The sequence below is a fragment of the Kogia breviceps genome, chromosome 13 (assembly GCF_026419965.1).
Source record: "Kogia breviceps isolate mKogBre1 chromosome 13, mKogBre1 haplotype 1, whole genome shotgun sequence".
Taxonomy (NCBI): domain Eukaryota; kingdom Metazoa; phylum Chordata; class Mammalia; order Artiodactyla; family Physeteridae; genus Kogia; species Kogia breviceps.
In genome coordinates this window covers 76,289,800-76,314,963 of record NC_081322.1, presented here as the reverse complement: position 1 = coordinate 76,314,963, position 25,164 = coordinate 76,289,800, and the positions used below count along the sequence as shown (strand labels likewise).

The 25,164-nt window shown below is 44.3% G+C and overlaps 1 protein-coding gene and 1 long non-coding RNA gene across 2 annotated transcripts in view; both read right to left on the bottom strand.

Annotated features, from left to right (window-relative positions):
* PPP1R14C (protein phosphatase 1 regulatory inhibitor subunit 14C) overlaps nucleotides 1–25,164 on the bottom strand; it is a 79,838-nt gene that overhangs the window by 36,691 nt on the left and 17,983 nt on the right. The window lies entirely within an intron of this gene.
* LOC136792382 (uncharacterized) lies at nucleotides 11,959–22,805 on the bottom strand. Its single transcript, XR_010836089.1, has 3 exons — nucleotides 22,702–22,805; nucleotides 15,263–16,187; nucleotides 11,959–12,325 (listed from the first exon to the last, which is right to left on the bottom strand). It is a non-coding gene; the product is annotated as an uncharacterized lncRNA (long non-coding RNA).

The window sequence follows — 25,164 nt, the reverse complement described above, 5'->3', positions numbered from 1 at the left end:
CAACATTCAAAGTATAGGGATCCCAGAAGAAGAAGAGAAAAAGAAAGGGTCTGAGAAAATATTTGAAGAGATTATAGTCGATAACTTCCCTAACATGGGAATTAGTCAATCATTAGTCAATCAAGTCCAGGAAGCACGGAGAGTACGATACAGGATAAACCCAAAGAGAAACATGCCAAGACACATATTAATCAAACTATCAAAAATTAAATACAAAGAAAAAATATTAAAAGCAGCAAGAGAAAAGCAACAAAATAACATATAAGGGAATCCCCATAAGGTTAACAGCTGGTGTTTCAGCAGAAACTCTGCAAGCCAGAAGGGTGTGGCAGGACATATTTAAAGTGATGAAAGGGAAAAACCTACAACCAAGATTACTCTACCCAGCAAGGATCTCATTCAGATTCAATGAAGAAATTAAAAGCCTTACAGATAAGCAAAAGTTAAGGGAATTCAGCACCACCAAACCAGCTTTACAACAAACGCTAAAGGAACTTCTCTAGGCAGGCAACACAAGAGAAGGAAAAGACTTACAAAAATGAACCCAAAACAATTAAGAAAATGGTAATAGAAACATACATATCGATAATTACCTTAAATGTAAATGGATTAAATGCTCCAACCAAAAGACATAGACTGGCTGAATGGATACAAAAACAAGGCCCATACATATGCTGTCTACAAGAGACCCACTTCAGACCTAGGGACACATACAGACTGAAAGTGAGGGGATGGAAAAAGATATTCCATGCAAATGGAAATCAAAAGAAAGCTGGAGTAGCAATTCTCATATCAGACAAAATAGACTTAAAAATAAAGACTATTACAAGAGACAAAGAAGGACACTACATAATGATCAAGGGATCAATCCAAGAAGATATAACAATTGTAAATATTAATGCACCCAACATAGGAGCACCTCAATATATAAGGCAAATGCTAACAGCCACAAAAAGGGAAATAGTAACACAATAATAGTAGGGGACTTTAACACCCCACTTTCACCAATGGAGAGACAGTAACACAATAATAGTAGGGGACTTTAACATCCCACTTTCACCAATGGACAGATCATCCAACATGAAAATAAATAAGGAAACACAGCTTTAAATGACACTTTAAGCAAGATGGATTTAATTGATATTTATAGGACATTCCATCCAAAAACAACAGAATACACTTTCTTCTCATGGAACACTCTCCAGGATAAGCCAAATCTTGGATCACAAATCAAGCCTTGGTAAACTTAAGAAAACTGAAATCGTATCAAGTATCTTTTCTGACCCCAATGCTATGAGACTAGATATCAATTACAGGAAAAAAACTATAAAAAATACAAACACATGGAGGTTAAACAATATGCTACTAAATAACCAAGAGATCACTGAAGAAATCAAAGAGGAAATCAAAAAATACCTAGAAATAAATGACAAGGAAAACACGACGACCCAAAACCTATGGGATGCAGCAAAAACAGTTCTAAGAGGGAAGTATATAGTAATACAATCCTACCTCAAGGAACAAGAAAAATCTCAAACAACCTAACCTTACACCTAAAACAATTAGAGAAAGAAGAACAGAAAAAAACCAAAGGTAGCAGAAGGAAAGAAATCATAAAAGATCGGATCAGAAATAAATGAAAAAGAAATGAAAGAAACAATAGCAAAGATGTATAAAATGAAAAGCTGGTTCTTTGAGAAGATAAACAAAACTGATAAACCATTAGCCAGACTCATCAATAAAAGAGAGGGCGAAGACTCAAATCAACAGAAATAGAAATGAAAAAGGAGAAGTAACAACTGACACTGCAGAAATACAAAGGATCATGAGAGATTACTACAAGCAACTATATGCCAATAAAATGGACAACCTGAAAGAAATGGACAAATTCTTAGAAAAGCACAACCTTCCAAGACTGAACCAGGAAGAAACAGAAAATATAAATGGACCAATCACAAGCACTGAAATTGAAACTGTGATTAAAAATCTTCCAACAAACAAAAGCCCAGGATCAGATGGCTTCACAGACAAATTTTATCAAACATTTAGAGAAGAGCTAACACCTATCCTTCTCAAACTCTTCCAAAATATAGCAGAGAGAGGAACACTCCCAAACTCATTCTACGAGGCCACCATCACCCTGATATCAAAACCAGACAAAGATGTCACATACACAAAAAAAACTACAGGCCAATATCTCTGATGAACATAGATGCAAAAATCCTCAACAAAATACTAGCAAACAGAATACAGCAGCATATTAAAAGGATCATACACCATGATCAAGTGGGGTTTATCCCAATGCAAGGATTCTTCAATATATGCAAATCAATCAATGTGATACACCATATTAGCAAATTGAAGGAGAAAAACCATACAATAATCTCAACAGATGCAGAAAAAGCTTTTGACAGAATTCAACACCCATTTATGATAAAAACTCTCCAGAAAGTAGGCATAAAGGGGACCTACCTCAACATAATAAAGGCCATATATGACAAACCCACAGCCAACATCATTCTCAATGGTGAAAAACTGAAACCATTTCCTCTAAGATCAGGAACAAGACAAGGTTACCCACTCTCACCACTATTATTCAACATAGTTTTGGAAGTTTTAGCCACAGCAGTCAGAGAAGAAAAAGAAATAAAAGGAATCCAAATTGTAAAAGAAGAAGTAAAACTGTCACTGTTTGCAGATGACATGATACTATACATAGAGAATCCTAAAGATGCTACCAGAAAACTACTAGAGCTAATCAATGAATTTGGTAAAGTAGCAGAATACAAAATTAATGTACAGAAACCTCTTGCATTCCTATACACTAATGATGAAAAATCTGAAAGAGAAATTAAGAAAACACTCCCATTTACCACTGCAACAAAAAGAATAAAATACCTAGGAATAAACCTACCTAAGGAGACAAACGACCTGTATGCAGAAAACTATAAGACACTGATGAAAGAAATTAAAGACGATACCAACAGATGGAGAGATATACCATGTTCTTGGATTGGAAGAATCAACATTGTGAAAATGACTATACTGCCCAAAGCAATCGACAGATTCAGTGCAATCCCTCTCAATGGCATTTTTCACAGAGGTAGAACAAAAAACTTCTCAATTTGTATGGAAACACAAAAGACCCTGAATAGCCAAAACAGTCTTGAGAAAGAAAAACGGAGCTGAAGGAATCAGGCACCTGTACTTCAGACTATACTACAAAGCTACAGTAATCAAGACAGTCTGGTACTGGCACAAAACCAGAAATATAGATCAATGGAACAGGATAGAAAGCCCAGAGATAAACCCATGCACCTATGGTCACCTTATCTTTGATAAAGGAGGCAAGAGTATACAATGAAGAAAAGACAGCCTCTTCAATAAGTGGTGCTGGGAAAATTGGACCGCTACATGTAAAAGAATGAAATTAGAACGCTTCCTAACACCATACACAAAAATAAACTCAAAATGAATTAAAGACCTAAATGTAAAGCCAGACACTATAAAACTCTTAGAGGAAAACATAGGCAGAACACTCTATGACATAAATCACAGCAAGAGCCTTTTTGACCCACCTCCTATAGAAATGGAAATAAAAGCAAGAATAAACAAATGGGACCAAATGAAACTTAAAAGCTTTTGTACAGCAAAGGAAACCATAAAAAAGATGAAAAGACAACCCTCAGAGTGGGAGAAAATATTTGCAAATGAAGCAACTTACAAAGCATTAATCTTCAAAATATACAAGCAGCTCATGCAGCTCAATATCAAACAAACAACCAACTCAATCCACAAATGGGCAGAAGACTTAAATAGATATTTCTCCAAAGAAGATACACAGATTTCCAACAAACACATGAAAAGATGCTCAACATCACTAATCATTAGAGAAATGCAAGTCAAAATTAAATGAGGTATCACCTCACACTGGTCAGAATGGCCATCATCAAAAAATCTACAAACAATAAATGCTGGAGAGGGTGTGGAGAAAAGGGAACCCTCTTGCACTACTGGTGGGAATGTAAATTGGTACATCCAGTATGGAGAACAGTATGGAGGTTCCTTAAAAAAACTTAATAATAGAACTACTATATGACCCAGCAATCCCACTACTGGGCATATACCCTGAGAAAACCATAATTCAAAAAGAGTCACGTACCACAATGTTCATTGCAGCACTATTTACATTAGTCAGGACATGGAAGCAATCTAAGTGTCCATCGACAGATGAATGCATATAGAAGATGTGGCACATATATACAATGGAATATTACTCAGCCATAAAAGGAAACGAAATTGAGTTATTTGTAGTGAGGTGAATGGACCTAGAGTTTTTCATAGAGTGAAGTAGGTAGAAAGAGAAAAACAAATACTGTATGCTAACACATATACATGGAATCTAAAGAAAAAAATGGTTCTAATGAACCTAGGGGCAGGACAGGAATAAAGACACAGACATAGAGAATGGACTTGAGGACATGGGGAGGGGGAAGGGTAAGCTGGGACGAAGTGAGAGAGTGGCATGGACATATAGACACTACCAACTGTAAAATAGAGAGCTAGTTGGAAGCAGCTTCATGACACAGGGAGATCAGCTCGGTGCTTTGCGACCACCTAGAGGGGTGGGATAGGGAGGGGGGGAGGGTGACGCAAGAGGGAGGGGATATGGGGATGTATTATGCATATAACTGATTCACTCTGTTATACAGCAGAAACTGACACAACACTGTAAAGCAATGATACTGCAATAAAGATGTTTAAAGGAAAAAAAAAAAAAAAAAAGAAAGATGTGGGAGGACCAGCAAAGGGAACGGGAAGAGTGTGGTGCCTGGGAAGCCAGATGCAGAAGAACAGGGTTTAAGGAGGAGGGGCCAATCAGCTGCATCAGATCCTGCAAGTGAGATGGGCCACTGGCCTGAGCGCCGTGGACGTGACAGCTCCCTGACAAGAATGGCCTTGGTGTAGTGCTGGGGCAGAACCCAGGGTTGAACACAAGTAAAGCAGGTTCCTTTTTGGTGGACCTCTCACATCACCTTGCACACTGCTGACACTCCATTCAATATTTGCTCCCGAAGGAATATTCTCAAACCCAGCATCACCTGCACCTTCAAGCCCTAATAGTATTTCAGAACATAAGACACTAGAGCCGAGCAGACCAGGGTTTGGGTCCCAGCCCTGCCAGTTATAGGCTATGCAACTTAACCTCTCTGCAGCTCTGTTTGCTCGTCCATAAAAATGGGAGTAAGAATAAGACAGCCTACCTCACTGGGCTGTTTCAAGGATTAAATAGCACGTCTTTTGCTTAACACTCTGCCGGCCTTACGGTACGTGCTCACCAATGAGAGCTTCTATAAATCTGAGGAAGTCAATGGTGGACCCAGGCCAGAGAAAAGATTAGTCTTGATTCAAATTCTTTATCATATCTGAGTGATGCCTTTGTTTACTGAGCTCAAAATATTTTATTACGCAGCTTTTTAGGGTGACTGGCCTCTGTCCAGAAGACTGCTTAACAACCACCAGATCTACAGCCTCTGAGAATCAGGAAAGCCCCAGAGTAGAGACTATTATATCCACTGATTAGTCATAAAAAGGCAAAGTCCTGAACCATAAATCAGCTATGAATCTGTGACTTAGAGCCTACGTGTTTATTTTCTCTAAGAAATCTGTGTAAAACACAAACCATCACCAAGCACAGGCGTAGGTCTGGTCAAATAGTGCAAAATTAAATAAGGCAGTCCTCTGTTTTTCAAAATAATAATAGCTAATATTTATCAACACCTCTGTGCCAGGCATTGTGCCTCTAACTTTTATAAGCAAGAGTTTAATTACTTCTCATCTCAACCTAATTGTAGGTGCTAGTATAACAAGTGAGGAAATGAAGACTTCTAGAGGTTCCATGATTTGTCCTCCGTCAGGCAGCTTGACCCAAAGGTGATCTGACCAAAAACATCTTTTCCCTCCTTCAACCTGCAAGTTGAAGAGCCGGCTGAAGGCCTTGATGGGCAGTGACCTACCTGATCTTCACCTTCCAGGAGTTGGTCTGTGTTGGGGGCAGTGGAAGGTTACAAGCCAGAACAGATCTGTGTGACTCCATCGATTCAGAAGACTAGGAAGAAGGGGGTTGGATTCAGTACAGAACCAGCCAGGATTAAGATTCCAAACCGTAGTTGTCGGTGTTAAGATGTCTACGGCTTTCAAACTCTACCCAGAGGTATGCTTATAATAAAACATTCCATATCAGTCTGAAGAAAGGTTTTAAAGCTTCCAAATGGGAGCAGCCCTAGAATGTAAGGTCAGACAAATGTTCTCACTGAAAGAAAAGCTAAAAGAATCAATATCCACAAGATGAGCTTGGCCGTCACCAGAATCCCTCCAAGGTAAAAGATGGCTTGATAACATATTGTGGATGAGACTTGGGTATTTCCTCAGTCCTCCACAAGGCGACCAGAACATCTGCCAAATTCAATCAGGGACACGCAGGTGTCTTCCTTATCAAATCAAGAGTCCAGAGTCTCCCTCAAATCCAATAACAGTGACCATGAAAAATGGGACGAGGATGTCAATTATGTCATGAAAGAACACTGCAATCTGCTCTATTGCATTCTGACCTCCGTCTGAGCTGGCACTGCGTCAACAGAAGGAAATACGTTAAGAAGCACAGAGGGTGAGGGCTGAGGCGTGGACGCAAACATTTTAAATGTGTCGCTCTTTATCTGGCACTTTGAGGGGAGAAGGATCACACTGCCTCTCAAGGATTGATTTCAGTCAGATCCAGAAAAAAATAACTCAAAGGAGGGGGAGTTTAGGGAGTGAACAAAGGGAAATGAAAATACCTCCTGCAAAGGCAGCTCCCTTTGCTCTGTTCACCACCAATCTTTTGATCTCCCTTCTCAGTACCCTGGTGCCCCTGCCCTGCAGGACAGCTGCCCTGAGCAAATGACCACTGTCACCTTCCTGCTAGACATGACACCCATCCACTGGCAAGTCCTGTCAATCTCACCTCCAAGGAGCGCCTGCACCCACCCGCTCCCCCCAGCCCCACCCCCTTGGTCCAGGCTACAAGCCCCCTCCAGCCTCCTAACTCTCTCGACCTTGGCGCTGTCTACACACAGCAACCACATGGGCTTTCTCCAAATTCTGATCTGCCTTCCAACACCGAGAAACAAAACTTATAGTTTTAGAATGTGTTGGATAAACATTTGTCTGACCATCTAATGAAGCTCTTACCAAAAGAAGAAAGATTCAAGTAAGTAGATTAGCTCACCATAAAACCAGCAAAGCCAGAAGTATGTAGATTAATCTGTTGAAATTAGAAACACTTAATGTTTTAAGCACACACATACAATGTTAAATTTTGACAAAACAGCAAATAGCAGCAATCACCTAATGAGAGAAATAAACCCTGATAATAAACGGATCTCTCTCCACAGTGACTGAATCTATGCGAGAGAATAATATTCTCCCTCGGTTTTGTTGTTGAATTTTCTGTGTGAGTGAAAAATACTGGAAAAGATGAGTTTAAATGTGGTTTTTCAGTGTAAAATATAGCTTTAGGTTTAAGAGAGAAATTTTGCGGAGAGTCATTAGTTGTGCAAGTATAAATCATACCAAGAAGTAAAGCATGGGAAACAAAAAATTATGACTAAATCAAGAATAACTTAAAAAAAAATCAAGCCTGAACGCCTTGCTCCCCTGCTTCCACCGTGTCGGACTAACTCAAAATTCTGACTCCTCGGTTTGCCCACAAGGTTCTCCTGATCTGACTCTACCGGCTGCATTTTGTGCCCGAGGCAGCCATGCAGGCCTGTGAACATGGCCTGCAGGGCCCCCTCCTTTCACTGCAGGCCAGCTGACCGCGGACTGCTCCAACTCCGGTGAGCACCTGCGAGAGGCCCAACCTGCCTGACCCTCCCCTTATTCTTCAGCCCAACACTTCCCTTTGCTTCTTCTCTCAAGCCATCGTTGTGGGTTTTTTTTTTTTTTTTGCGGTACGCGAGCCTCTCGCTGCTGTGGCCTCTCCCGCTGCGGAGCACAGGCTCCGGACGCGCAGGCTCAGCGGCCATGGCTCACGGGCCCAGCCGCTCCGCGGCACGTGGGATCTTCCCGGACCGGGGCACGGACCCGTGTCCCCTGCATCGGCAGGCAGACTCTCAACCACTGCGCCACCAGGGAAGCCCAACAGTTACTTATTGATATACATTACTTGTCAGACCCTGGGCTATGTGCTAGGGATACAGTGGACTGTAACTGGAAAATTACAGTTAATTTTCTGGTGGCTGTGAGGAGTGTCCCCAGGGCAAGTTGATCAAAGTTCGGAAACCAGTGAGGTAGTTGGCAGGGGCAAGAGTAAAGCAGAGATGGCCCAGGGACTGCGTGGAGACAGCTCTGCATGTGCACACGACACTGAGAGTGACTGTTAGTGATCAGAGCTGACTACTGCCAGGCACTTTCCAAGTATTGATACTTCACACCATTAACTCCTCTTATCCTCAACAGCCAGCCTATCAGATGGGTAGAACCACGGATGTCATTTCATGGATAAGGAAAGTGATAAGGAAAGAAGTTCAATAACTCACCCAAAGCAACCCAGCTAAGCTGAGAGGTAGGGATGTGAGAATGCAGACGTTAGAAATTAGGTATCTTAATAATAATAGGAAATTAAAAGGGGGAAAGATCTGTAACAGAACGTGATAGCCAAGATCCAACAACACATGGTATGGTTAGCCGAGAGAAGGTCCTGGCTGCCCGGCTAGGAATCAAGGGCAAGGGGGAATCAGTCCTTCCCTCCCCTGGTGGATGAGTCAAGACCAACACCTCTTGATTGTATGTCTCAGCCAGGCCACATGTGCCAGCTTTGGTTTGCTCAAAGACATAAATTCATTCATGCACTGACCCATTCACAAATCTTGTGGGGCGCCTGCCACGTGCCAGGTACTATTTATTGTACATGCAAGGATACAATCGTTAATGAGCCCATGCAGTGGCTGAACTCCAGGAGCCTTTTATCCAGTGAAGAAAACAGACAAACTGCGAATGTGGACCCCTTGGGCAAACCAGGGGTCACTTATCCATATCTTTGGCAAAGAGAAGCTCTAAACATGCCTAAAAAGCAATATGCCCCAAATTGCAATCAATGGCGAATCACAGCACATGGCCATAAAGGGAGAGCAGTGGGGAAGGGGACAAAGAAACAGGCATCCATATGTACCTGGAGGTGGCTGGATGTGCTTATCAAAGAGAAGGCAGCTTGCCTGCTAACAGGAGGACGTGTCAGTGAGTAAGACAGCCCCTCGGTGCTCCACACGCGTGCCACCTCAGCTCAAAGACGTGACAGGCCCAGTGCTGAGCCCCTGCTGTGAGAGCATCACATGCCACCTGGGATACATGCTCACCGGGTGCAGCATTTACTGTACTCAGATGCATGACTACACCTGCAGATTAGTCAATGCAGAGCCCAGACATCAACTTCTGAGTCCGTCTATGACAAAGAACAAAATGCTATTGAACCTGCCCGATTTAGTTGCTCATCAAGTTTTGACAACCAATCCTTCTTCAAAAGCCAGATGAGTCACTGACCTGACACCCAAAGTGACTACTCAAAACTTGAGAAATACGTGAACGGTCAAAAGGAGAGCGTTACACCATAGCACGTCTCCTCTGCTTTTCTCAGATGTTTAAAATAAAGACTTATGAATGTTTGCATCAGTGTGACATTTTACATCAATCACTGAAACTTATCTATGTTTTACGCACTCATCTCAAGAAACTTTCCAGTTTAGAAAGGTAGAAAACAACACTCAGATGTTAGGCCATAGGTTTGTAATAACTCTCCGTGCACTATGGCATTGGGGAGGATTTTTCTGAACGCTGAACTTCCCTGAAGTCCTAAGACAAAATACATTTTATTTTTCATTCTCCTTCCATTCTGTGGAGATAGAGTTGAATTTATAAACCCATCGCACCAACTTGTTTTCCTTTTTATAATACTATAGCTAACTGTACTATAGAAAACTCAATTGAAATTTATGACTAACATTAGCTAGAGTTGCTTGCTAATAGTCCAAGATAATTCATCTTAAAAAATCACTCCCTTTCAAATGTGGAAAGTCTAAGTTACCACGGCAATTATGAAAAAGACAATCCAGAAGCCAGCAGAATATTTGCACTTTAAATGGGCATTTATGAATTTCTAGAGTTATAGCGTGCTTACTTGGTGACAGTAGGGTGCACCTTACATGTATGATTTCATTTAATCTTCACACTGATCCTATAAAGTAGGTATACACCTCTATTATCCTCATTTTACAGTTGAGCAAACAGAGGCTAAGTAACTTGCCCCAAGGCACACAGCTTGGAAGTGACCAAGCCAGATTCAAACCCAGCAGGTCTGAATGTTGAATATGTGCCCTTGGCCATACTAAACTAAAAGTGCTTCTGTTACTGACCCTAACCGGTCTGATAAAAATGGTTCAATTTAATCCAATGACAAGATTAAGTTCTATTTTTCTTTAATATTGTTGACACCCAAGTCAGTTAGCTGTACAGTCCACATCTAGCTCAGCATTTCCAAAAAACGGATTCTTATTCTACCCCTGCATTCAATTTCCCACTTCATCCAGCAGCTGCTATGGAAGAAATGGAAGAAAGAGACAAACCATTTACTACACAAGGTAATTTTATTTCAAGTCTCAAATTAGAGGAGCAATGAAAAAGAAAACCAGTCAGAGACCCGGGACTTCCCTGGTGGCACAGTGGTTAAGAATACGCCTGCCAATGGGGGACACAGGTTTGATCCCTGGTCCGGGAAGATCCCACATGCTGCAGAGCAACTAAGCCCATGCGCCACAACTACTGAGCCTGTGCTCTAGAGCCCGTGAGCCACAACTACTGAGCCCGCCAGCCACAACTCCTGAAGCCTGGGTGCCTAGAGTCCATGCTCTGCAACGAGAGAAGCCACCACAATGAGAAGCCCGTGCACCGCAACGAAGAGTAGCCCCCGCTCATCACAACTAGAGAAAGCCCGCGCGCAGCAACGAAGACCCAACACAGCCAAAAATAAATAAATTGTAACAAATAAATAAATAAATCATCACATTAATGAAAAATCTTAACAAAGATACCCACAAAGTGTGCCATGTTTGTCAGGTAGATGGCTCTCACAGACTGTGGGCAACCTCTCTCTCCAGTGTGCTACAATGAAGGCAAAGGACAAAGCATCTTATTATGTTTACAAACAAGAAGTCTAGGCTCCTTTGTGACACTTTCCCTAATTAAGGTATAAGCAAGAAAACCATTATGTGTAGAGACCTTTTTTTAATCTGAGAAGTGTGACACCTGGGGAAACAGGAAGGAGTAAAAGTGAAGAGCTGGCATAACAGAGAAGAACATGAATAACTAACAGTTAGATATTCAAGACAAGATTTTTTAAAAGGTTCTACCACACTGTTAACATTTCTCCTCTAAGGACAATCTGAATCCTAAAGCAGAAAGGAAGGGAAAATGCCCACCGGTGCCTCCCCTCCCTGAAAAGTACCCTCAGATGATAACTCCAGGTGAGGAGGTGATTCCCCACCGGGCTGGGCAGTCCTTATCAAGACCATCTCCTCGACTGCCCACCTCACCGGAAGCAATCGGCCCCTTACAGAAAAATAGACAAGGAAGCAGAGTGAAGAAAAATTGTACTTCTGAAAAAAAAAAAAAAAAATTGCACTTCTGAAGACAGGTTTAGTTGATTTCACCTTAAAAAACATATATATCATTTACTACTAAATTTAAATCTGACCATTAGTTCCTAAGGGAGAAGCTATCTATAGTTTGTCTGTCTTGCTCTCACAAACTTTGTCCTTATTTCAGATGCACTGCGATAAGAACATGGACATTAATTTTTCTAGTGACAATGCATATTGGCACTAAGTCATTTCTTTATTTTTAAAATTTATTTATTTATTTATTTATTTATGCCTGCGTTGGGTCTTCGTTGCCGCGCGCGGGCTTTCTCTAGTTGCGGCGAGCGGGGGCTACTCTTCGTTGCGGCGCATGGGCTTCTCACTGCAGTGGCTTCTCTTGTTGCGGAGCATGGGCTCTAGGTGTGTGGGCTTCAGTAGCTGTGGCACGAGGGCTCAGTAGCTGTGGCTCGCAGGATCTAGAGTGCAGGCTCAGTAGTTGTGGCGCACAGGCTTAGCTGCTCCACGGCATGTGGGATCTTCCCGGACCAGGGCTTGAACCCGTGTCCCCTGCATTGGCAGGCGGATTCTTAACCACTGCGCCACCAGGGAAGTCCCAACTGAGTCATTTCTTGTTTCAAGCGGAGCCCCTCTGAAACCTGATGATATGGTTCAGGATTAGCATTCAGCAGTAAAAACCACACCCAGGCTTCCTTCAAGTTCAAACCTGCAGTTTTCACACTCACCCACCCCCCCTTCCCCCATCACACTGTTTGGTGACAGTCCTAAATCTGTGCAAAATCACCCTGCTGTCACTCTGATCTCCACATCACATGTGCTCAAGGAGCTCACGCAAATGGCTTCTCCTGTGACTCCCACTGAAGGGACCCCAGGGAGGTCCTACAGACACACGCTTAAAGCATCACTTGTAGGGCTGTGACAACATTTACATCAGAGAAAACAAGCAAAGGCAAACTGAGGAGCTCTTGAGATTTATCTACATGTGTAGAGTTCTTTATGCAATGCTGGAGAAATAAAAAACTACCACGTATGACAGTCCAAAGTACTTATATTTTGTGAAAGCACTTTCCCAAACACTATCATGGTCGCTCTTATGACAGCCTCTTCATATAGGTGGACTAATCTCCCCATTTACAAATGAAGAAACTGAGGCTCAGAGAAAGAGGTTCAGTTACTTGCCCACAGTCACACAACCGGAGCCTTGTATCAGTCTACACTATTCTGCCTCAAACATTATAACAGCTAACATTTACCAAGAGCCTGGTATCTACCAGACACCGAGCTAAACGCTTTATCACCTGGATCACCTCAATTCAATCTCACAACATCCCTTTCGTGACCCCCCAATTGTACAGATGAGGAAACCGAGGAACAGAAAGGCTAAGTAATTTCCCCAAGGTCACACAGTCACTCTGTGGCACACTTGGTACTCAAACTTTCCTCTTCCTCACTCATTCTTTGCATGCTATTATCCTTCAGTTTCATCACAACCACATTAAAAAATAATCAGAAGGATGTTTCATCGAACATATATAACATCATCGTCCTGAATAACGGCCATTATTTTAATAGCTCACGAACCAACAGTAGAGTTTTAACATGAGATGCGTATTTGGGGATTCAGATTCTAATTAAGGGCAGATCTGCTGGATTAGTTTCCCCTTAAAAGACAGGCCCCCAAGTCTGGACACTTACAGGGACCCTCGGCCCTGGGGGGCCGTTCCCTTCACTGAGGATGCAGGCCTCTGGGGAAGTCTGGAAGTCTCGTCCCTCCCTGTGCCTCCTCCCCAGACTTCCCTACACTGGATCCACTCTCAGGACAGCTGACACCACAGCCTCCCTTCCTCCCAGGAGGAAGTGGGCTGGGAGGATAATTTAGGACGTGGAACAGAGCTTTGAAAAGGACTTCTGCACTCACAGTGACAGAGAGTCTAGAAAGCTAAGAAGCACAGCTGGCTGGCCTTCCCTGGAGAGCTGGCTGTGTCTGCGGCATCCAAGAGGAGCACGGATCTCATCTTCCCTCCTTCTCTGTGGATGAAGAAATGAGTCAGCTGTGAGATTTGGAAAATCCCCGTCTCAGGGAGCGTGCCTACATGCCTCCGTATCTCCTCACGCCAGGTCCCAGTCTGCTGGCTCTTCATCTCAGATTAGATGCAGTAACACAACCACCAACAGCACAGAGATCCTCTTCAGTGTTCTTTTTTTTTTTTTTTTTTTTTTTTTTGCGGTATGCGGGCCTCTCACTGTTGTGGCCTCTCCCGTTGCGGAGCACAGGCTCCGGACGCGCAGGCCTAGCGGCCATGGCTCACGGGCTTAGTTGCTCCGCGGCATGTGGGATCTTCCCGGACCGGGGCACGAACCCGTGTCTCCTGCATCGGCAGGCGGATTCTCAACCACTGCGCCACCAGGGAAGCCCTTCAATGTTCTTGATACAGCAGTTTGTAGCACCATGACTATCCCCCTCCCCTCCAATCAGAGCCCGGAGTCTCCTGATACCCTCTAGCTGGTCCTGCCTCTCCCTCTCTGTCAGCCCCCAGAGGACTTCCACCGACCTCGTGGCCCCCAACATGCTCCTCTGCCCACACGTGGGGTTTCCTCCAGCCTCCCGCATGGGCTGGGTTATCAGACAGACCAGAGCCTTCGCCACACTTCCCACTACTGCTCCCAGGTGGGCCCGAGAAAGGTCACCACATGCCTTTCCAGTGTGGTGCCAGCCCCTGATGCCAGGATGCAGACGGACTAGGAAGCCTCCTCTGGGAAACTGTGGGTGGTGGTGAGGGGCCCCGGGTGCCAGGACACACATACGAAGCCCGCTGGGAAATGACGTCACAGCCCACAGCCACGTGGGGAAAGCATGTTCATGATCGAGGTAAAACATTAAACCAATAAGCAACTGAACAATGTTCGTTCCACGGCCAGGGCTAAGTGCAAAGGAGAAGGACACAGACAGCAAAGGAGCCCATCTTCCTCGCCCGAGACAGGGCCTTGGCGATGAGGTCTGTCCCGTCTCCTCGCTGGGGGGATCGCTGGGCAGCCCTGGCCGCTGGGTTCCGATGCAGGACCAACTGGCCCAATTAAAGTAACTCTCCCCCATCGGTCCTCTGCCTCCGTCCATGGGAGAGGAAGACAGGCGTGCAGAATGGAAAGGAGAAGGGAATCACTGCATCTCCACGGCCCCTCGGATACACCTCACATGACCCTGTTTCCCTTCTTTGTTGTCAACAGACAGGGTCCAGTCCTCTGTCACACTGGCAAGGATTGTCACTTCTTTTGTTTGTTTGTTTTGTTGTTGTTGTTTTTGCGGTACGCGGGCCTCTGACTGCTGTGGCCTCTCCCGTTGCGGAGCACGGGCTCCGGACGCGCAGGCTCAGCGGCCATGGCTCACGGGCACAGCCTCTCCGTGGGACGTGGGATCTTCCCGGACCGGGACACGAACCCACGTCCCCTGCATCGGCAGGCGGACTCTCAACCACTGCGCCACCAGGGAAGCCCAAGGATTTTCACTTCTTATCTGCCGAGATAGTCCCTTCCCAATATAGACTTGCCTTGAAAGCCCCATTAAGTGAGATCCATACCTGGGCCCAAACTGTCACTTCATTTTCCATCTCTTCTCCCTAGATCCCTTCACAGAAGCGACAGGTACAGAGTGGTGTGTCTTTGTTCCTCTGGAACTGTTGGGATGCTTCTCCTGAAGCAGACGCCCCTTGCCTCTTGGCCAGTCCACACAGTGCAGAGGAAAGACCTGCATTCTCTCTGTTGCCTGTTGAGACTGGGCTTAACTGTGTACAGAGGACAATATAGGGCCCAGGGCATCTACAACAAAACCACCCAGCAAGTCACCTGTCGGGAACCAGGGCCCAGTTTGCAGGCTGGGAACGTGGATATTAGAATTTCTGGTACAAGGAAGGCAGCAAACAGGACATGGAGTCAGGAACTCGGGAAGCCAGAAGGTAGAGAGACAGGCTAGCTGACACACAGGGCAAGGCCAGGTCACCTGCCAGGGGGCACCTGCCTTAAATAACTGGCTGTGCCTGCAGATCTTTCGTCCCATTTCCCTGAGGGGCCTCATCAGTCAGTATAAAACCCACCGCCTCACCCACAGGGTCCCCCCAACAGCGAACAGGATTCTCCTGAGTCAGTCACTCCTCCAAGTCCTCTGCTGAACCCAGACATCTGCGCAATGGCAGGGACCTGCCTGACACGGGCCTCACCCCCAAGAACAGCTTAAAAGAAAATTCTAGCTTCTATGACGTGAAAGGGATTTGTCTGAACGTGGACTAGTTGAAGATAATGTAAAAGCTCTGCTGGTTCCCAGCACACTAACCCAGGAATCCACCGAAATACCCATATAAAGAAGCAGAGCATGAATTAGAGAACAATTCCTTCCCATGAACTAAGGAGGTTCTCACACTTATTGAACTTGAACGTATTTGGTACTTTAAATGTCAGCACAGACAGAAACAGGATGCTGCTCTTCTGTCATCCCTTTGGCATTAAGACCTGCAATCAAGGAGAAAGTTCAGTTTAAACCAAAAGATATTGCGTTGAAACAGGAAACAAAACAAGAGGTAATTGCCCCGAGGGCATCAGACACAAATTGTACCATAAGCGTCCTGCTTCAAGCTTGATGTTTAGGAGCCATTCCTGGCTTTGTAACTCAAGGAGGCCATGGGTGTCCCTTCGAGACGGAGACGGTCTCCAGGGCGGCCTTTCCAGACTAGCCAGCTGGACCGCTGCAAGCATCACACGGGTTCTGCCCCCAAGCCCACACCCCCTCACCTAGAGGGGAACATCAGGGACCCTCCTGTGCACCCCAGTCATGAGAACTTCTCCCCCCCCCCCAAACCAGGTAACCAATCAAAGGATAAACCCACAAGAAAGGGGAAAAAAAATCCCACAGACCACGTCTGGTCAGAGCTCCAAATACTCCCAGGGGAGTTTTGGATTCTTTGAGTAACTTGAGACTTAGGTGTGACTGGTTTAGAAATCTTGTTACCAAACAGAGAACTTCAGAAAGTTCGGGACCCACTGCAACAAACCAAATGGTGGTTAAAAATACCACAGGTATTTTCTGCACCTGGGGTACAAACTGCACTTCCCAAAACACGCCTGTAGTATGACATCCGAGTTCCACTTTAACCGATTCTGCTGGATAAACACCAGCCTGGAACCTAGCAGAGTCAAAAGCCATGTGTTGGTTATCCAGTAACACACGGATGTTGTAATATAATTAAGCGCTGGAACAGACAAACCACACAAAGTAAGAGTTCTGATAATTACCTACCTTTGTCCTGGGGAAACCAAACCACCACCCAGGAAATGTCAGAGCAACTTCCTTGCAGTGAGGAATGTCCTCACGAGCGCCAAGCTAGGGAGCTCACCTTTATCTGTGCTTTTTATTGTTGAAGTAATATTTTACAAAGGAAACTACTGAGCAGTCATAAAGGGTGAGGAGTTAAATACTTATAAAGACTCACAATATTAACGAACTCACTTTCTCCAAAATATACTCAATGTGTCAAAGTTCTGTATCCTTAGTAAATGACCACTCTGATTTCACAAAAAGAGAAGGTGGGTTCCGTATCCGTCTGTGACCTCTGCAGGCAAGGACCCCACTGAATCAGATCCAAGAGATCCATGGGGAACAATCCTTCCTGCCCCACCAGCCTCTCTGCAGCCCTCGGTGAGTTACTGAACCTCTCTGTGCCTGGTTTCTACCTTTTTAAAATGGGACCAGTGACAGCACCCACCTCACAGGTTTGTGAAGAGGATAAAGAGTTAATATAGGGAAGGCTAACTGTTGTTTGGGTTTTATTACTTGCTCAGCAGGTATTACAAGCCATAACAGCACCATTAGCAACATTCAAGCCACTCATAGTATGCTTCAAGTAGAATGAGACCAAAAAAGACACACTCTTCATTATTTATCATCACATGACATCCCAGGAAATCACACTTACTTATTAAAACACATTTATCAAACAGGGAACATCTACTGGACTTTTCGGAGGACACAATATACTATAAACCAAAGTTCCTACCCTCAAGGAGTTTACAGATGAATTAAGAAAATAAAACACACACACATAAGAAACCACACCACAGGCAGCATATGGGAAGTGCCAGCTGAACGATGCCTTAGCATTTATTTTCAATTGATTTATAAATACTAAGAAGTACTGTGTAAGCTGATTGATTTCAGCCTAAAGTGAAAAACATCGTGGAGGTGGAATCTGAGTTGGGCTTTGGAGGATGGATAGGAGCCTAACTGAGAGAGAGAGGGAGGGTTTGAGGAAGGGTAATATTGGCCCGTCTTAAATTTGAGACGATAGACTGGTGTGTTTAAGAACATAAGGTCCTGAGTCAGACGGTCCCTGTCCAAACCCCTGCTCAACCACATACTAGCTGTGGGACTGTGGGCAGTTAGTTACTTAACCTTCTCTGTGCCTCAGTTTCCTAATCGGTCCCCCTCATCGGTACTGTCCTGAAGACTAAGATAAAGCATCTCAGGAGCTTAGCACAGTTCCTGGCACACAGTAGGAGTCAAGGTCAGTCATTATGAGACATTAAGTGGTGTTAGGGAGGCTGCTGCTTCTCTGCAGAAGAGGCCAAAGTCAAAGCTGGAATGCGGTGCAGGATGAAGCTGGAAGGTGAGAAAGAAGGCTGTGGAGAGCTCAGCTTTCACTCAGGGAGAGATCTGAGCCACCTGGGAAGAGTCACTGTATGACGGTTCACTTGGCATCTCCGGGCATCTCACAAGAAGGTGGGAGAACTGGGGGCAGGAGTCTGATAATAACGGACCAGGGTCCACATGTGAGTGATAAGGGGCTGGAGCTGCATCCAGGCACCTGTCCCAGGAATGGGAAAGAAGAGCAGGGGTAAGGGGCCAGATCAGGTGGCTCCAAGAATGGCTGGGCTAGGAGAGAAGGGGTCAAGAACAAACGCCACTCGATGCACTGGGATATTCTAGATTAGGTCCTGGAAGAGAAAAAGGACATTAGTGGGAAAAAACAACAACAAGGAAATCTGAATAAAGACTGTAGTTTAGCTAACAGTATTGTACTGATGTTGATTTCTGAGTTTTGATACATGGACCATATGATAAGATGTTGGCATTAGAGGAAGCCGGGTGAATGGGGATATGGGAAAACTGAATACTATCTTTGCAATTCTTCTGTAAATCCAAAATTATTTCAAAAACAAAAAGAAACCTCCAGGTCTTTTTGGGTGAGTCATCACATCATCAATAAAAAGAGGGAAGCCATGGCAAGTACTGGTTTGGAGTTCAGGTAATGAATTGATTGACCAACTTAGACAGCAATACGGTTGCTGAGAGACCAAGGAGATACGCAAGCCTGACATGGGAGAGCGTGACCTCATGCCCACATCCATTAAACAGGGAACATCTGCTGGACTTTTCACAGGACACAACATACTCTAAACCAAAGTTCCTACCCTCTAGGAGCTTGCAGAAGAATTAGGGAGATAAGACACATACACATAAGAAACCACAGGCAGCATATAGGAAGAGCCAGCTGAGCGATGCTATCACATTTATTTTTAATTGACTTATAAATGTGCTAAGAAGTGCTGGGTAAGCTGATTGATTTCTGCCTAAAATGAAGAACATCATGGAGATGAGATCTGAGCTGGGCTTCGGAGGATGGATAGGATTCTAAACGAGGAAGAAGGAGGGTTTGGGGAAGGGGAATACTGGGCCGTCTTAAATCTGAGAGGAGAGACTGGTGTGTTTAAGAACTTAAGGTCCTCAGTCAGATCCGGACAAATCTGGCCTCTCAGGGACGTGGCATGGCCTGACTGTCCTCTCCAGTCACCATGTTCACGGTCCTGGTCAGGAAGCTACTCCCCAGCCCAGTTCCGTAGAGCATCCCCCTACACGCACGCTGCTTCCTGTTACAGTAACTTTGCCCAGCAGGAGCCGTGTCAGATAGCATTTCCAAAGAACTTTATCTTCAGACCAAGAAGCTTCTATTTTGAGGCCCATAATAAACCAAGGCTTCTTAAGGAAAATATATCCCTAGCAGCGGCTCTCAATAACTCAGGTCTGCCTTGCTCTGAAGCAAGCCTTGCTCTGCAACGGTTCTCCCACCACTCCATGCGGCCTCGTACAGGAGGCCATGTATGGTCTGCTGCATTGCCAAACACACACAGAAAGGCACTTTCACAAAAGAGCTTCACCATCTCACAAAAGCACCAACACCCCAGGGTTAGAGAGATCTTCTAGAAAGTTGTCTAGTCTCACTGGCCTGAGAGAATCAAATATTTCCTACCTATACAACTTGAACCATCAGTTCTGAATGTTGAAAGTAGCATAGACTGAATATATATGTATACAAAATATATGTATCATGGGCTTCCCTGGTGGCGCAGTGGTTGAGAGTCCGCCTGCCGATGCAGGGGACATGGGTTCGTGCCGCGGTCCGGGAGGATCCCACTTGCCGCGGAGCGGCTGGGCCCGTGAGCCGTGGCCACTGAGCCTGTGCGTCCGGGGCCTGTGCTCCGCAACGGGAGAGGCCACAGCAGTGAGAAGCCCGGGTACCGCAAAAAAAAATAAAAATAAATAAAATATATATATATATGTATCATATATATATACCTGTGAGTGAATATACCATATAATGAACATATATAGGTTAAATAAAACCTATATAATGAATATCCTTTAAAACATGAGTGATGAATCAGTAAATCCTTCAGTAAAAAACAAGAGAGTCTGACCACCTACTACATAATAAATGCTAATAAACATTCATTGATTTTACTTAATGACATGGTTTGGTGGTCTTTAAATTAATCCTCACAAGTGAAATATATCTTATGCTAAATTATGAAATCAGGAATTGGGCTGTTTCCATAAGAGTGAAATTAGAGAGCAACAGGAGAAAGAGATTAAACTCCTGTCCTGGTTTGGAGCCTGAAGAAAGTCCCTTAACTTTCAAATGTGTACGTCAGTTATGGTTTCTGCACAGGGACGTGAGAAATCTGAGCAGCGGAAGCCCTGCAGCACCCTTTACCCGACTGTGGATGGAACTATGTGTCAGGCAGAGAGGGCGGAATAGATGATCTCTAGGGTCTCTTTTAGATCTGAGCTTCTGGGATTCTTTCACAGAGTTTAGTTTGTTGTTATGGTCAAATAAGGTTACACGGTATCCCTCAGCTCTAAGGAGTTAGGTGTGTGCAGTGGGGTGCTGGAGCCGGCTTATACCAGCTCACCGGAGACAACTGGTAGCTTTTCAAGAATTTTACAAGACAGCTAGTAAACAATCATTATTAAAAACTAAATTTTATAGACATACAAGTAAATTAATTATATTTAAAACAAAGTTAGTAAATGTTCAAAACTCATCACCTTCTAATGACTTTATTAATTTCACTATTTGCTCTGAGTTTGTGACTTCACAATGGTAGCCTGAAATCAACCATGGAGGGAGTGTTTACACCAAGGACATGGGCAAATGCTATAAAGCAGGGGAGTTTTCTTCTGAGAGCTGGTTGTTATACATTGACCATCAACCCACTGGACATCTGTGTCCTTCAAAGACAATGCAAATGGGAAACTGTATTGTGTTGGGGAGGGGAAGGTGATGGGGAGAGAGGAGAGAAGTGGAAGGGCAGAGAAAGCAGTAAAGGGAGATGGGGAGGGGGAGGGGGAGGGGGGAGATGGGGAGGGGAGGGGGAGATGGGGGAGGGGGGAGATGGGGAGGGGAGGGGGAGATGGGGGAGGGGGGAGATGGGGAGGGGGAGGGGGGAGATGGGGAGGGGGAGGGGGGAGATGGGGAGGGGGAGGGGAGGGGAAGGGAGAGAAAGGGCAGGAAGAAAGCAAGAGGGGGGAGCAGAGGAAGAGGGGAGAGAGGAGGAGGAGAGATGGGAAGACAGAGAGAGAGAGAAAGAATTGTTTTATCTATTCAGTATTCTGAGTAAAATAATGGCTCTATATGTGTGAGCAAATTATTCCAGATAACCAATATTTACAATTTTTTTTCTGAAATTTGCTCTAAATGTGCCTGCCTTCTGAAGCAGAGGTTACCAACAGAATTGAATATTCTCTTAATAACTCAGGTCAGACGTCCCACTGCGCTGCATTGCAACCCTCCAGGCCACTGACACGGGTAGAGCTCTTTGTCTTCTGCGAAGATGGCTCCAATCTCCTGAGCTTTTTATAGATTCCCCGTCAACCCCCTACTGTCAGGCTGTCAGCCTGTCTTGAAGATGTTCTCCCCATACTTACATCTAGCAGCCTACTTTGTTGCTTCTAAATAAGAATGAACTAAGAAGACAGGAAATCAAGCTTGTTAGAACCATAGCTAACGTAGGAGGAAACAAGCTCTCCCCAAAGCCTCAGGCCCTCTCCAAGAAAGAAAGAACAGACACTCCAGGACAGCTCCTTCAGCCCCCAAAGTTACCCATTCTGCTTTCTTTTAGGTTCTTCTCTGTGTCCAAATGAGTGACCTCTGGATAGGTGAGGTTTAACTCAGCATATAAAAACATTCAATTGAGACAAACTAAAAAAAAAAGAGAGAGAGAGAGAGAGAAAATAAAGGGCCACCATTCACTAACTAAGAAAGTGAATCAAAATCCTGCACGTAAGTGATAGTTGAAGGAAGGAAACCCTGTTCTCTTGCGTCTCTGTCCCTTTCCTGAGGCAGCGGGCAGAACCGGCCATGGTCCAGCCCCAGGGCTGCCTCTCCCAGTGTGAACAAAGGGCTCTGAGCAGCTGGAAACCACCAGAAAGAGGCAACAGTGGGCAAGGAAGTGCTGGCGGGGGCAACCCCACCTTCCAGCAGCTAATGCTGGGGGCTGGCTCCAGCTTAGGGCATCTGCCCAACCCAGCCCTCCTCATTCACATCCCTGGAGAGAAGCAAGGAGTGGGGCCCTGGGACAGGAACAGAGCCCTAGCAACACGGAGCAAGATGGCGGCCACGGAGAAGCCATCGACTGACAGGTCCCTCAACGGACAGGTACCAGGGGCAGCACCAGCATTAGACCCACTTACAGTGCAATCTGAGGAAACCACACGGACTCTTCTCCTAGGCACAGTGCCAACCTCCTGACAATGCACGTCTCTATCCCTCTGAATGTGGTCTTTGGGCTGGCACTAAATTCTGACAATAAAAAAAGTGTTTCACTGCTCACTAAATTCACTGGATGAAATAATGTGCTTTAAAAAAAAAAATGTTTAATCTCTTTTCTTTTGTAGGGTTTTGCTTTAAAATATTCTGATAGCAACATAAAAGCTCTAATTCTTAGGCTTGTTGCCTGTTTACCCAGACTGTCACGCAAAAAATTTTTAAATAACTATAATAGAACAACAAAGCTATCCCCGAAACAGGAGAAAATTCCAGAAATTACCCTCCTTACACTGAACGTTTAACTTGTAAAGAAAGAAACAACAAATGTTCTAAAATCAAAAATAGAAACTCTGGAAGTAAGTCAGAAAGAGAAAAACAAATACCGCATGCGAACGCATATATATGGAATCTAAAAAAAACCGTACTGATAAACCTACTGGCAGGACAGGAATAAAGATGCAGACATAGAGGATGGACTTGAGGATATGGGGAGGGGGAAGGGGAAGCTGGGACGAAGTGAGAGAGTGGCATTGACATATATACACTACCAAACATAAAATAGATGGCTAGTGGGAAGCAGCCGCATGGCACAGGGAGATCAGCTCGGTGCTGTGTGACCACCAAGAGGGGTGGGATAGGGAGGGTGGGAGGGAGACGCAAGAGGGAGGGGATATGGGGATATATGTATACATATAGCTGATCCCTTTGTTGTACAGCAGAAACTAACACAACATTGTAAAGCAATTAAACTCCAATAAGGATATAATAAATAAATAAATAAATAAATAAATAAGAAAAATAGAAACTCTGGAAAGAATCCCATTGTTTCATAGTTCTACTTTACACCTGGCACATAGTAGGCCCATAACAGCTATTTATTGGTTGGCTGACTGGATGGTTGAATAGACGCGGCCCTACCGACTTGTCTGAAGTTAACTGACTTTCCCTAGGACTGTGGCCAGCAGGACTTTTCCAGAACCATATTTGGGCCTGTTGAAGAAATATAATTAAGTAGTCAGCAAAGTCTTCTCTAAAATGAAATCTGAGTATCTTTTCTTTGAGTCTGAACCTAGGGATTTTACATACTCTTGCCAAAAAGGCAAGTTCAGACCTGATCATCCACTAGCTAATACCTACTGACCATTTACAATGCATTGGCCATTGTGCCAGGACTTGGAGATGGAGTACAGTGAGCACGACGGGAAGGTCCCATCCAGCATGAAAACACACTCAACAGAATCTATAATAGACCCATACATACAGGGTCCTCTGTTTTGTGACTACAGCGCAGTGGGCAAGAGGATGATCTTTTCAATGAACAGTGCTCGGTCAACTGGATGTCCCCACCGAAAAAACCAAATCTTGATCCCTGCAGGATACCATACACAAACATCAATTTCAGATAGATTACAGAACTAATTATAAAAGGTAAAACAATGAAGGGTCCAAAAGATAACATTGAAGAACACCTTCATGAGCTTGGAGCAGACAAAGATTTTTTAGACAGGATGCAAAAGGCACTAACTATTAAGAAAAAAAACTGGTAAACTGGACAATATTAACATTAAGAACTTCTGTTCATCTAAAAACACTTAAACATTAAAAGAGTAAAAAAGGCAACTCACAAAGTGGGAGAAAACACATACAATACATATTTCTGACAAATGGCTGATATCTAGGATGTATAAAAGATTGGCATCCAGGGTATACAAAAATCAGTAAGACAGACAACCCAACCTAAAGTTTTATTTTTTAATGGGCAAAAAAGTTGAACAGGCACCTCACAAAGAGGATACCCAGCAGGCCAATAAACATGAAAGAGGACTGAACTCCATGATAAATGCAAATTAAAACCACAATGCAACAACAATATATACCTAACAGATGGTTAAAATGAAAGAGAAAATACCAAGTGTTGGCAAGAACTGGAACTTTCAGATACTGTAGTGGGAATGTAAGTCACTATAGTTACTTTGGAAAATTGCCTGGGAATATCTAGCAAAGCTGAACATACATATACCCTATAAGCCAGCAGTTTCTCCACTATGTATACAACCCAACAAAAATGCAGACATATGTTCACCAAAAGACACGTGCAATGATGTTCACAGCACCTCACTTCAGAATGATCCCAAACTGGAAACCTCCCCAATGCCCATCAAAAGCAGAACAGATTAAAAAACAATTGTGATGTATTCATACATGGAACACTTCATGGCAACTAAAATGCACAAACCTCAACGGCCCGCAACGACTTGGGTGTATCTCACACAAGGTTGAACAAAAGAAACTGACATAAAAGTTATTTTAAAAGGCAACCAGATCACCTTGCAGGCAGGGCTGTGGGGGGTGGGGTGATGCTAATGATGGAAAGAGGGCACAGCAGG